Source organism: Rhamphochromis sp. 'chilingali' (genome assembly GCF_963969265.1).
Source record: "Rhamphochromis sp. 'chilingali' genome assembly, chromosome: 7".
NCBI lineage: Eukaryota > Metazoa > Chordata > Actinopteri > Cichliformes > Cichlidae > Rhamphochromis > Rhamphochromis sp. 'chilingali'.
The window spans coordinates 23,272,274-23,286,456 of NC_137934.1; positions in this window are offsets into that span (position 1 = coordinate 23,272,274).

Genomic DNA, 14,183 nt, shown 5'->3' on the forward strand with positions numbered 1-14,183 from the left:
TTTCATGCTCACAGTATGATTGTTGTTGTCACTAAATATGTCTAATATTACTAATTAGGTTTATTTGATGGAGGGTAGTTGTGAGGTGGCAGGAAGTGAGGGGAAAGAGGGTGAAAATTAAATCCAACAAACATCCTTGACTGGTAATCAAACAGGAACATTGTGATTACACGGTCAACGCTGCCCACAGCATCAATGCTCATTTACCAACTACTTTCGTTTCATCACCATTTTTTTCTCATCATCTCCACTTCCCACAAAACATACCATTATCTTTTCTATCCTACTTATTTACTCAGTCTTAAATTAGGCTCAGAAGGATTTGAAACATCATGGTCAATCCTGAAACAAAGAAAAATTTGCGAAGATAAATATTCTTTATGCAACGTTCTTTCTTTATTTCATTTCAAACGATTAAAATGTCAACAAAACAATCAGGAAATGGAAAACATAAAAAACCAGAATAAAAACTATACATGATGGACCTAATCTCTTTATTTGTATACTCATCAAATATGTATTGCCTGTAGTTATTCCAAAAGCTGATGTGCACATGCTTTAACAAGTGCTGCGAACGCATAGCTGCTTTAAATTGCATTTTCCTCTCAGGTCGTACTTCTCTATTCTTAAATACATTTTGAACATTACTTGGAAGCATATTATTACTTGCTTTGAATACCACACATAAATTGCATGACTCGTGAGCAGTGTTGGTCAAGTTACTTGAAAAAAGTAATCAGTAACTAATTACTGATTACTTCCCCAAAAAAGTAATCCCGTTACTTTACTGATTACTGATTTTCAAAAGTAATTAATTACTTAGTTACTTAGTTACTTTTTAAAAACACGATTTACAACCTGAATAGTTGATAAAGGATAGCTCTTTCAGCCCAATTCTACTTTTTCTACATAATCCATCATACAAAATGTAATCAAAAGGAAAGGTCCCTTTTAAAAACTTGTTTTATTAGTTTTGATCTTTTAACTTTATGCATCAAGCAAAAATTTAATTATATGCAACATTCTCTGACTGGAAGAAATTAGTTTAATATTTAAACCTATTTTCTGCACATTCCAGCACATAATTTTTTTTGTGTGTGTTTACACTCACTCTTTCAAATAGATGCAAGTAAAACACAGCAGAAAATAAATAAGATCAAAGACTAGCGCTCCTTTTGCTCTATTTTCACCTGTAAAGCAGGAGTTGGGTAGGCGGCAGGTGTGCCGCGGCGGTCAGTGGAAGAATCCGCGAGTTTCTCTGTGAGTTTCTCTGTGAGTTTCCCATTACGTCGTTGCGCACTCGGTGCTTGCTTGGAAGTTTAGGGGTTTTTTCGCTGTAAAAAGAAGTTTTCTTCCCACGCACAACGGACACTAATGTTTTTGTCACTTTTTATGGAATCAAACTCAAAGTAAGGTCAGTACTTCCACGCTTTAAACGCTGCACGCTCATACTCTCTCCGCACTCGATATATTATCCATTGTTGATCTGCACACAGCTGTTGTCACGAACGTGGCTGTCATGAGACATTCTCGCAAAAAAATCACGGTTTTAGTAACGCAGTAACGCAGCGTTTCTACGGGAAAGTAACGGGAATCTAATTACTGTTTTTGCAATAGTAATCCCTTACTTTAATCGTTACTTGAAAAAAGTAATCGGATTACAGTAACGTGTTACTGCCCATCTCTGCTCGTGAGAGTTGTGCAATTTATGTGTGGTATTTATATCTTTCCAGTTTTTGTAACAATATTTTGTGGTTAAATGTATCAAAGCCTTTATTCAAGTCAATAAATATCCCCACTGTATGTTTTCTGTTATCTATATATTCAGTTATATTTTCCATTAACTCCATATTGCCATAGATGTTAATCCAGTTGATATAAAGCCATACAGACTCCCCATTAAAATATTACAATTCTCAATGAAGTTGTTAAGTCTTGCAACAAATAGATGTTTAATTATCTTAGAGAATTGTGAAAATAAGGAAAATGGCCCGTAATTAGTAAAATTATGCTTATCACCAGCTTTATGTAATGGGATAACTTTGGCAATTTTCATTTTCTCTGGGAAAGTACCTGTTCTGAATGATAAATTACATATATATATATTGGTAGTGATAGAATTCCATCAATTACTTTCTTTACTATAGTCATATCAATGTCATCAATCAGTGTTGAAAATGTAGTTTTACATTTATTAACTATTTCTTCTAGAAAGAACTAGCGTAGTCCTCACGTACGTTGTTCTCCTTAGGCAGTGTATTTTTTATTTCCTTGGCTAGATTTGGACCACACTGACAGAGAACTCATTAAATCTGTTAATCACCTTATTCCTATTTGTAATAACCATGTTTTTTGAAATAGTCTGGGTAATTAGCTTTGGTTTGTTTATTTCTAAAAATACTTTTAATATATTCAATTTACCTTTAGTGTTATTCTTATTATCCTCTAGCGTTTTGTTATAATAATCGTTCTTACATTCTCTTCTAATTCTAGTTAATGCATTTTTATACATTTTTATATTTTTTATACTTCTGTCAGTTTCGTTCTGCAATTTCTACATTTTTGATACAGATTATTGTTTTTTTTACAAGCATTTTGTAAACCATTGGACATCCAGCGACTGAATACTTACTTTTAAAGCGGTATTGTTTTATGGGACAGTGTTTGCCATCCAAGGTTTTAAATGTGTGCAAGAACAAATGATATACTTTATTTACATTAGTTTGTTCATATACACTCTTCCAGTTATGGTTTAGTAAATCCATTCTAAGAGCATATATAGACTCTGTTCTCACTCTCCTATACTCCACTTCATTATGCCCTGTCTTCTCCCTGTAGGTAAATTGAAATAGTGGCAGAGTGGCACTATAAGATGGTTGGTGATGGTCTGCTTGGTTTTGTAATTGTTGGAAAAAAAACTCATTCTGTACATTAGCTCAATAAAATCATCAGTCTTTTTATGTTTGGATTCAACAAATCTATATTGAAATCCTCACGGATGAAATTGGTCTTTGGAGTTGTTTTTGTGAACAGTTCTTCCATAATGTTGTTAAACATTTTACAGTGGGGCAAAAAAGTATTTAGTCAGCCACCGATTGTGCAAGTTCCCCCACTTAAAACAATGACAGAGGTCAGTAATTTGCACCAGAGGTACACTTCAACTGTGAGAGACAGAATGTGAAAAAAAAATCCATGAATTCACATGGTAGGATTTGTAAAGAATTTATCTGGAAATTAGGGTGGAAAATAAGTATTTGGTCACCTCAAACAAGGAAAATCTCTGGCTCTCACAGACCTGTAACGTCTTCTGTAAGAAGCTTTTCTGTCCCCCACTCGTTACCTGTATGAATGGCACCTGTTTGAACTCATCATCTGTATAAAAGACACCTGTCCACTGCCTCAAACAGTCAGACTCCAAACTCCTCCATGGCCAAGACCAAAGAGCTTTCGAAGGACACCAGGAAAAGTATTGTAGACCTGCACCAGACTGGGAAGAGTGAATCTACAATAGGCAAGCAGCTTGGTGTGAAAAAATCAACTGTGGGAGCAATCATCAGAAAATGGAAGACATACAAGACCACTGATAATCTCCCTCGATCTGGGGCTCCACGCAAGATCTCATCCCGTGGGGTCAAAATGATCATGAGAACGGTGAGCAAAGATCCCAGAACCACACAGGGGGACCTGGTGAATGACCTGCAGAGAGCTGGGACCAAAGTAACAAAGGTCACCATCAGTAACACACTACAACGGCAGGGAATCAAATCCCGCAGTGCCAGACGTGTTCCTCTGCTGAAGCCAGTGCATGTCCAGGCCCGTCTGAAGTTTGCCAGAGAGCACATGGATGATACAGCAGAGGATTGGGAGAATGTCATGTGGTCAGATGAAACCAAAGTAGAACTTTTTGGTATAAACTCAACTCGTCGTGTTTGGAGGAAGAAGAATACTGAGTTGCATCCCAAGAACACTATACCTACTGTGAAGCATGGGGGTGGAAACATCATGCTATGGGGCTGTTTTTCTGCCAAGGGGACAGGACGACTGATCCGTGTTAAGTACAGAATGAATGGGGCCATGTATCGTGAGATTTTGAGCCAAAACCTCCTTCCATCAGTGAGAACTTTGAAGATGAACATGACAATGATCCAAAACACACCGCCCGGGCAACAAAGGAGTGGCTCCGTAAGAAGCATTTGAAAGTCCTGGAGTGGCCTAGCCAGTCTCCAGACCTCAACCCCATAGAAAATCTGTGGCGGGAGTTGAAAGTCCGTGTTGCTCGGCGACAGCCCCAAAACATCACTGCTCTCGAGAAGATCTGCATGGAGGAATGGGCCAAAATACCAGCTACTGTGTGTGCAAACCTGTAAAGACCTATAGTAAACGTTTGACCTCTGTTATTGCCAACAAAGGTTATGTTACAAAGTATTGAGTTGTATTTTTGTTATTGACCAAATACTTATTTTCCACCCTGATTTACGAATAAATTCTTTACAAATCCTACCATGTGGATTCATGGATTTATTTTTTTTTTTTTCACATTCTGTCTCTCACAGTTGAAGTGTATCTCTGGTGCAAATTACTGACCTCTGTCATCATTTTAGGTGGGGGAACTTGCACAATCGGTGGCTGACTAAATACTTTTTTGCCCCACTGTATGTTTGATCCTGGTGGGTCATGGACCCGGCTCGGGAGGTCTCTGTGAGCAGTAGGGATTATTATTATTATTATGATTATTATTATTATTATTTGGGGATGTGTGTTTTTCTGCACTATGCTTCTGTGTTCCACTTATATGTATAGTCAGGGTGTGGGTGTGTACATGTGTGGCTGGAGGACAGCCACATGCAGGCCTGATGGGTGTGGCCCTGCAGGAGGACTGGCCACGCCTGAAGTTCCTGCCACCAGTGTTGGGGAGTAACGGAATACATGTACCGCCGTTACGTATTTAAAATACAAAATATGAGTAACTGTATTCCGTTACAGTTACCGTTTAAAAAGGTGGTATTCAGAATACAGTTACTTTGTTGAAATAAATGGATTACACTGCGGTACTTTCCTGTTTCATATTTTGGCGGGTCAGGACCATTTGGGTTTTGTTTGACAGCGATGTTCTGTCGTTCCAGGCGGCATCATTACAGTTGCCATAGGTACAGGGTGACACGCTCTCTCTCTCTGCGACTGTGTGTTTCCTGGCTGAGAGAGCGCCTTTTTGATGTTGTTGTTGTGCTAAGCTATGCCGAGCAGTTTGGTTAGCGGCAGTGTGTTTCTTTTGGAAAATAAACGGCTGTGCTCCCTGGAAACTCGGGGAAGCAAGACCAAACGACACCTCTGTCTCCTCCTTGTCTGAGCTCACCACAATTGGACCCGGTTTCCACGCCTAAAGAAAACACTGGGAGCCGCAAATACTTTTTGACGTCTAAAATGAAGATAACACTGTATATATTGTTTTTTACCTTTATGCTTTGTGTGAACAACTAAGGTGTGTTGCTTATGAAATCCATGAAGTTCTACAGAGAAAATTACATTTTATTTATGTAATTAACACATTTTGGTGAATGTGCAAATCGGGGCTGTACGAAGTCACTTTCATCTTTACGCAGGACTGTAAGCTGTCATCTGTGAGGCGTGAGCGGTGTTTGTTTTTAACATAGTTCACGGTGGAGAATAGCTGCTGACATAATGTGGATCCGAAGATCCATAATTGGCCTACCTCGGGTTGAAAGTCTCGATAAATGCACGGCGTTTCAGCGTGTACACCAGCTTCCGCGAGTATGACGCTTATTTTGAGCGATGAAAAAATAATAGAATATAATTTTATTTTTATATTTTAATATCACAATAATCTTCCAATTTAGAACTACAAGTTAAAAAAGAACTAACATAAATAAAATACACTTCAGCTAAATACTTCTAATTTATTTTCCCAAACCACGCAGAGCCGCACTAAAAGGACTAAAGAGCCGCAGTTTGCCGACCCCTGGCCTAAAGAATGTAGCCTCATGGGCAGTGTAGTCCATGCTGCAGGGAGAATGGACTGCCATACACATTATGTGTCTGTGAGCGTGAGGAGGGAGAAAAAAGTGAGTGGAAAAGTACGAGTTGTAATCGAGCAAAAACGGGAGCTGGAAGCATGTAAATATAATAATAACCACTGCAGCCAAGAAGAGTGCCTGACGAGCCCAGTTATAAGTAGCTATTAAGACTCGACTGTACAGTGTGTTCGTGTTTTCCTCCAAAACAATAAGTTCTGTTGGAGCAGCCTTTCAACGCCTCTCTCTGTCTCTCGCGTCTCTTGTAAGCAAAGTTGAGCCACACAACAAAGTAAAGCTATTTTTCGGCTACGAGCCGACACGGAATTAGACCTTTACTAAGGTCCCTTTACTACGGTTCGGAGCCGCGGACCTTCAGTAACAGTAATAAATCACACAGCAGTGGTACATTCATGTAGCTGTAAAAAGCATGATAATATATTAAGTAATCCAAAGTATTCAGAATACGTTACTCTCATTGGGTAACGTAACGGAATATGTTACAGAATACATGTTGGGGCATGTATTCTGTAATCTGTAGTGGAATACATTTTAAAAGTAACCTTCCCAACACTGCCTGCCACACACCTGTTCGTGATCAGGGCTCGTCGGGGGAGCTACTTGGGAGAGTGTTGGAGCTCCCACCGGCGCGGGATCATTAAGCTAAGACTCCAAGTCAGTGTGTGTGTGTGTGTGTGCGTAGTATTAGGAAGTGCGGATTGTGTGTGCGCACGGGTTCAGTGTTTAACGGCTGCTTCTGTTATTGTCCTGCAGGTGGAACGAGGGACCAGAAGGGCAGCACGCACAGGGTGTGCAGAAACACAGCTGCCAGAAGCACGAGCATGGACGTCGGAGGGGAAGACACACATGGGAGTCTAGGGAGCAAACGGGATTTATTGTGCATCTGTTACCTCACTGTAAATAAACGCACTGTCTACACATAGAGCTCCGTGCCTGGGTCCTCCTTTTCCCCATACCCCCACGGTCTGCCAGCCAGACCGTGACAGGTGTTCTTTATACACAACTGACAACTATATCTCTCGTTTTTTTTCCATTCATATTCCAATATATTGTCTATAGACACTGTCATGCTGTCAACAATCTTATACACGAGGCTCTTTCCAACATATGGAGCCACACCTCCTCATGCAATTTAATTCATATCCATCCAGCTCAATATCGGTTACCTTATCTGCCATAAGCCATGTTTCAGAGATTGCAATTATAATGAATGTTTTTTAAACTGTGCCAAGTATTCTTTTATGTTCTGGAAATGTGCATATAAACTTCTGATGTTGAAATGAATAAGTGATATTCCTTGCACATGCTGAATTGTGTCATTAAACTGTTGTTCATTGTAATAGCAACAGTTAGTCTCCATTTTATTTAGTAAATTGTTGTCTGGATCAATCTCATTTTCAATTTCTAACATGTATATTGTGTTAGTTGCAATATATAACTGTCAACATCATTCACAGGACATCCTCTCTATAATAGCTGTAACATTTACTTTTTTACTGACTAGTACTTCTCCACTAGTACTACTTTTAGTTGCTTTCTCAAGTGTCAGCATTTTTCTTTGTTAGGTGTTCGTTAACATAGTTTTATCAGTTTTTGTCCCTGTTTAAGGAACTGTTTCTTTTGTTTTCTGTTAATAACATGAATTATGATGAGAGGTTTCTCAACTTTTCTCAAAAGTTTTTTCTTGGAAGAAAGTGATATACGTCAGTGTCCTTGCTTTCTAAATTTATACCCTTGTTTCAAAAAAGGCAAATACCTGTTGTTCTAAGGAGAGTTGTTCTTTCTCTGAAGGTTGCCTATTTTCTCCTGCAGTAACATTTGCACATGATCTGTGCATGGTTTCCAGCCCATTCACTATCAGGCCATTCATTCTGGAGTATTGTTCCAGCTCACAAACTCGAGAGAGCAATCCTTTTAACCCTCTCCTCGTTTTGCTTTTTAAGGTCTTTTATCTCTCCCATTAAGTCCAGAATCACTTTTTGGCTGTTTTGAGATTTTTGTCATTTCTTCAGACATGAAGTTAACTGACCTCTATATATCTTCCAGAATAACTGGAAGATATATAGAGAAAGCTCAGAGGACAGAGCCTTCTCTATCGCTGCTCCTAATCTCTGGAACAATCTGCCCCAGCACATTAGAGAGGCCCCTTCACTGTCCACTTTTAAAACATGTCTTATTAATACCCATTTTTACTCCTTGGCATATGACACAATATGACCCTGATTTTATTGTTTTAATCTAATGTGCTGATTTTATTGTTTTAAATGTAATTCTAATTATCATTTTTTACTATTTTATTTTTTGCTATTTGTGGTAATTTTATTATTTTTAAGATCATTTTAATTATCATCTTATTTTTTTAAATTTTATTTTTATTTATTTTTTCACTTATTCAATGTATCATTTCTGGCATGTCAAGTGTACAGCACTTTGTGTTCAGCTGGGAGTTGCTCTGAAAGTGCTATATGATTAAATTGCTTGCTTGCTTCTTCATTGACTACACTTTTTCTTGGTGGCATAATGCAAACAGTCTTACCTCTTCTGTACAAAGGCTAAATGCCTAAGCTACAACTGAAATTTCAGTCGGTTGTATTGCCTGGAGGCTAATAAGGATGTCTGGTCCTGGGCCATTGGAGCCTGATCCTAGCCTTGGTTGACTTTCCTGGTGGCTGATGGTGGAGCCTGGTTGTAGTCTGGTGACTGGGCCTAGAAACTGAACCTTGCCTGAAGACTGCTGATGAAGATTGCATCTGGTTGCTTCTGGTATAGCCTGGGCTTGCTTTTTTTTTTTAATGCATGAAGCCATTTTTATTGCCAGTGTGTGAACAGAACTTCCTATAGAAGAAAAAAATAAGCTCTGTCTGAGTTGTCCCCTTTGAGTCTAAAGGCCCGAGGAGTCGTTTCTGTTTCCCACAACAGGTTTTTTGAGTCAGTGCCTCTCATTGATAGTCCTAATGCGGAAAAAGAAAAAAAAAACACCAGGTAACATTAGCTTAGAAATTAAGTCTTCAAATCATCAACTCCCGCGCAACACAGGGTTTTACGCTTCTGTTGTTTAGTTCACTTAGTTTAGTCCTACAGAGATTATGGGCTCAGTCACTCTAAACTCTGTTTCAAAATGAAGGATTATCCATGGTATGTTCATTGGCTATTGATTTGTGATTAACCAATGGCCAATTGGTTTCATAGTCAGACTTGCCCCTTCTCATCATATGTTTTTTTTTAAACCAACAATGGAAACACTAATCTCAAGGCTATTGTAAAATACTATCTTGAGTAGATACGTTTAGCCAATTCATGCAAACACCAGCAACATACCACCAGGTCAAGAAAAGCAAGTGTTTATCTTGTGAAATCTAAAAATAGACGTCATTTAAAATATGTCAAAGTGAAAGTGAACTCTCATTCTGTTAGTACCATCCTTTACATTACTGTCACCTTGTAATTCTGCTTGACTGTGAGCCACTAGAGTTTGTATTCTGAGCTTGAGCTTGTTAAGCTGAAAGACCAGCAGCCATTTCTGATTAATTGCATATTGTGCATAAATCTCTGGACTAGCATGCTATATAAGCGGCTGCCAACTCTGAGATCAGTTAGGAACGGTGTGTTTTGTAACATAAACAGAGCTATCATTAGCAAGTAAACGCCTATATCTGGTATTGATAGATAACTGATATTCTCATATACACATTTAATTTGATTAGCCACAGTTGCTTCTGTGAAGCTAATATCAATAAATTAAAGTCACGAAGATCTGAAAATGAAAAAAGAATCTTCTATGGCGAGGCTTTGAAGACAAAAAGTTTGTTTTTATTTAAAGATTTCTATGAGGCACAATAGTTATCATTTTTATCGTGAAAACACGGGCGAAGCGGCTACCTGGGTCACATGATACAGTGCTGAGGTTCAAAAAAGATGGAGAGACGACAAGATACCTGCAGACAACACAGTTCTTAGTACAGAGGCATGATCCAAACACAAAAAACAGAAATGATTTGACAGTCATTAGAATAACACCGAGAATAATTATGGAGAAACAGTCAATGAAGAATTAAAACATTTAACCATCATCCACCTTTCAGTCACTGACTGTTACATTGTGGATTAAAACCGAAACATCTGTCAGAATGAAATGAAACGTTTGCTTGTGTTAAGAAGCTAAATACAGCGTTTAGTTGCTACTGCAGGTCACAGCTTAGCATATGGCTTTAGATAGAAAATCTAACATGGAGACCTCAAACAGAGACAATAAAACCTCATCAAGTCTCACGAAAATACACATAAATGCTACAAAAGCTACATTTTCTTTGGAGAGGACAAATGAAATTCATTGACGGCATGATGGCTTTTAAACAGCTGGATCCTGGATTATAAGGAAGTTTTAATGGTGTTAAAGAAGAAAAACAGGAGCTAACGGTAGAAACAGATTCAAAGTGTGCACAAATTTTCTTTCAGATAAACATCCCTTAGTTTTTGTTTTGTTTTTAGAAAGTTTTTATCCAACAGCATAATGGAAAGAGAAAATGTTGGAGAAAAGGGCAGAAAGAAAGTAGATGAGAGAATCAGAAGAATTAAAATGATAAAAGTGGCAAAAACAAGGCAAGCAAGCAAGCAAGGACAAGTATTAAAAGGAGCAGCTGTACAAATAGAAGAAAGGGTCCAAGAAGCAGAAAAGGTAAAGAATTGATGACTTTTGATTGACTCCTTCAGGCACTGATTATGTTTTAATGACGCTACATCACTCAGTCGTGTTTCTGCCTCTCTACATTCATGGAGTCAAACTGTTCATTCTCACTGTGACTGGATCTGTGGTTATTCCCCCTACATGTTTAAATGACTGACACAATATCTTTGTAAACTGGTGTTTATGTTTCCCTAAACGGTCTGGAGAACATTAGCCCAGCCAAGCTCAGACTTTTTATCTTAATTAGGGGATTAGGATGGACCACTCTCCCTGAGGAAGCACTCCAGAGAAGTGCCCGTGGGAACCAGACATCCTGTGCTAGAAAGAAAGTGTGTTAGGGTCACGGGTGTCTCACACAGGACACCAGAAGACGAAAGCTTGTTTTTCTTCACAGGTTTCTGAAGAGCATCAGACAGACAGTATGCATCAGATGGTTCAACTCAATTTTGAAATGTGGTGGCACACTAAGGTGCTATATGTATAATCTTGTTTCTAGAACCAGAAGTACCATCTTTGGATATGTTATTAGCCAACGTGAGCTGGCTTTGTTGGCAGACTACATTAAGTAGCTTCTTTAGACAGTCTGTTAGTACAGTAATCACACAGCAGCCATGTTATTGGTCGGATAACATCATTAAAAGGCTCCAAACGGCTCCAACAGTACAAACAGAGGTCCAGTTCAGGGAGACCAGTTAGCGGAAGCGAAGCCTAGCAAACAGCTAGCAGCTATAGCCACCTGTGTCACTATCCACCTGTCAGTCAAAGAGGCCTCACCCCAGCAATGCAAACTTTAAACCTTAATACAATTTAAAAAGATGAGTTACAAACTAAAGGGTGAATACAGTATAAAGGCCAATTCAGTGATTGTATCAGGCTGTAAACATGTTTATTTCTGTTGTAAAGTGTTAATATGGGAGTCTATGGGTACTGACCAACTGCTGGCGCCCCTGCTGGACGTTAAAGGAACTGCAGCTTTTGGTACTTCCATGTTGGGTTTACTTTTCAGACCCATGTGTTGTCCCTTAAGCGATGACTTCCAATGAATTTTTGTTGAGAGAAAAGGTCTTTCTACAATTAAAATACAGAGAATAAACTGAATTCTTGCTTGGTATTAATTAATTTCAGGGGTAACCTTCTGATTTCTCATGGGTCAGCAGACTGAGAAGTCCCACCAATGTTCTCAGGTTTGTGGACTTTCAGCTTTTTCCACAGCTGTTCAGTTTCCTTAAGATCAGAAATTAAAGCCTCCCGTCATCATACACACATATTTGGGTCATTGCGCTGCAAGTGAGACAGACGCTCATTTTTGGAGCCTCAAGTGGACATTAGAGGAACGCCACTTGTGAATAAATTTGAATTTTGCACAAAGATCACTGATGAAGACAAAGAACAATCAGATATGAATCTGACGTATTAAACAAACAATACATTCATGCTCTCAGGCTTTTTTAAGGAATGGTTAAAAGGTGTCCAACAGTCAACACAAATCTAAGACAGGATGGACGTTCTCATGAAAAGTGATGTGAATAAAATGTGTTACAGCAGCAAAATTCAAGTTTACAACGAAACATGATGGCAGTCTCCTAGCTGAACCCGAGGAGGAGATGACAGGACAATAACAGCTCACTCGCTCAGAGAACAGCTTGGCAAAAATATTGCTTAAAGCAGGGTCGAATTTAGACTGCTGGGCATGTTTGAAAGGCGGTGGTAGACATTTGGAAACAACAGTTGATGATTAAAAACTCCCCCTGATACAAGATGAATCACACTTCGTGATTGCAGGTCTATTGTTAACTCTGCTACTTGGCAGAAAATTAAGTAATTTTACCCAGAGCGTTTCTGGAGATGAGCTTAAATATGTTTAAAGCACTTAATTTTTTGTCTAAACTCTTCCCTCAGCAACTGTCACGAATACCAGCAACACCAGGCAAACACAGCTGTGCAAACCAAACATCACATGTCCCAGCAGCTCTGCAGACTTCCTGAAACATGTTTCACATTGATCGTTCTTGAACAGATCCAGATTGAGAAGCTACTTCAATGTCTTCGCCAACATGTGGGAGCTGTGAAGATATTCAAATTAAAACTCCCTACAGCTTCTCCACCACCTGCTGTCTGCTGCTCAGCATCGTTACAGTTTGCAGACCGTTTAATGAGAAAAGCAGAGAGGCTTCAGCACCACCAAACATGGCTGCCTTTTCCACAGGACGTGACGTGGGGTGCCAACTGCTGCCATGGAGGAACGTCATCACGAATCAAAAGAGGAATTGCTGATGCCTTCAAAACAAGTGTTTGTGATTTCTTATTTAGCAAAATTTGAAACATAATTCTGCTTAAATATGATGCTGTATTAATATAGATCAGCCATTTCCAGACTTGCAAGTTCAAAGGCCAACTTTCAAGTCTCAAAATCTCCTGTGGCATATGAGGCTAAGACGTTTACTGCTCCCAAAATTTTTAAACTTCTGATTCTTTTGTTGACTCGAGAAATAAAAGATAAAAGAATAACACTTAATTAACTTACATACTTTGCTATACTCAGGTGGCCCTTCAAATTAACATAAATCATACCAAGTGCAAAATTAAAATTTTATACACACAAATAAATCCTTCCTTATGATCCAGTATTAGCATGTGTATGACACATAATAATATGATACATAATAACTTAAATATTTTTATTTAATTTAGATCCTGTTATGGACTGTTAAGGAGGATTAAAACTTTCACTGAAAAAGCCTCTAACTCTTGTTTCGCCAATTTGTAAAACTGTTATTTAAGATAAAACAATGTTTGAACGTTTGCCCGGTGCCTTTTTTTGTGTAATGTATCTCTGTTAGGGCACCGAGCTGCACACTAGTCTCTGACCCTGAGCTGGATAAGCGGAAGAGAATGGATAGCAGGATGAACGTTCATCGTCCAGGAAATCAAAAAAAGAAATAATTTGAGCTGGAATTTATTGTAGTGCTCCTTGGTACATTTGAATATTTCTAAATTTTCACAAGCTGATTATGACTGGGAACCAATAAGAAGATTTTGTGAGACATTTCTGTGGAAGCAGTACATACTGCCTCTGTGGGTACCTGTATAACGTACAAGCTATAAGCCTCCTGTCCCTTAGCTGTCAGCTCAGAGGTTTTTCCTGCCTGTACAATCAGGGTTGAAGCCGAGCGAAACCATCTGCAGCACAGAGAATCCCCCGAGCACCCGCACACTTTACTCACATGGTCTAGATTCTGTCCTCATTACTTCTGAAGGCAGCATGTGGAGGGAACCCCGGGCCATGGGCATGTGTCGTTTTTTTTTTTACCTTGGAGTGTTTACCAAGCAACAACGTGTCTGTTTAACATCCTACTACAACCTTGTTATTGTCCTCCTAATTAGACTTACTGACGCTTTGCTTTGTTTTGAAGCGTTGAAAAGTGAACAATGTGGCATAAATTAAAGTA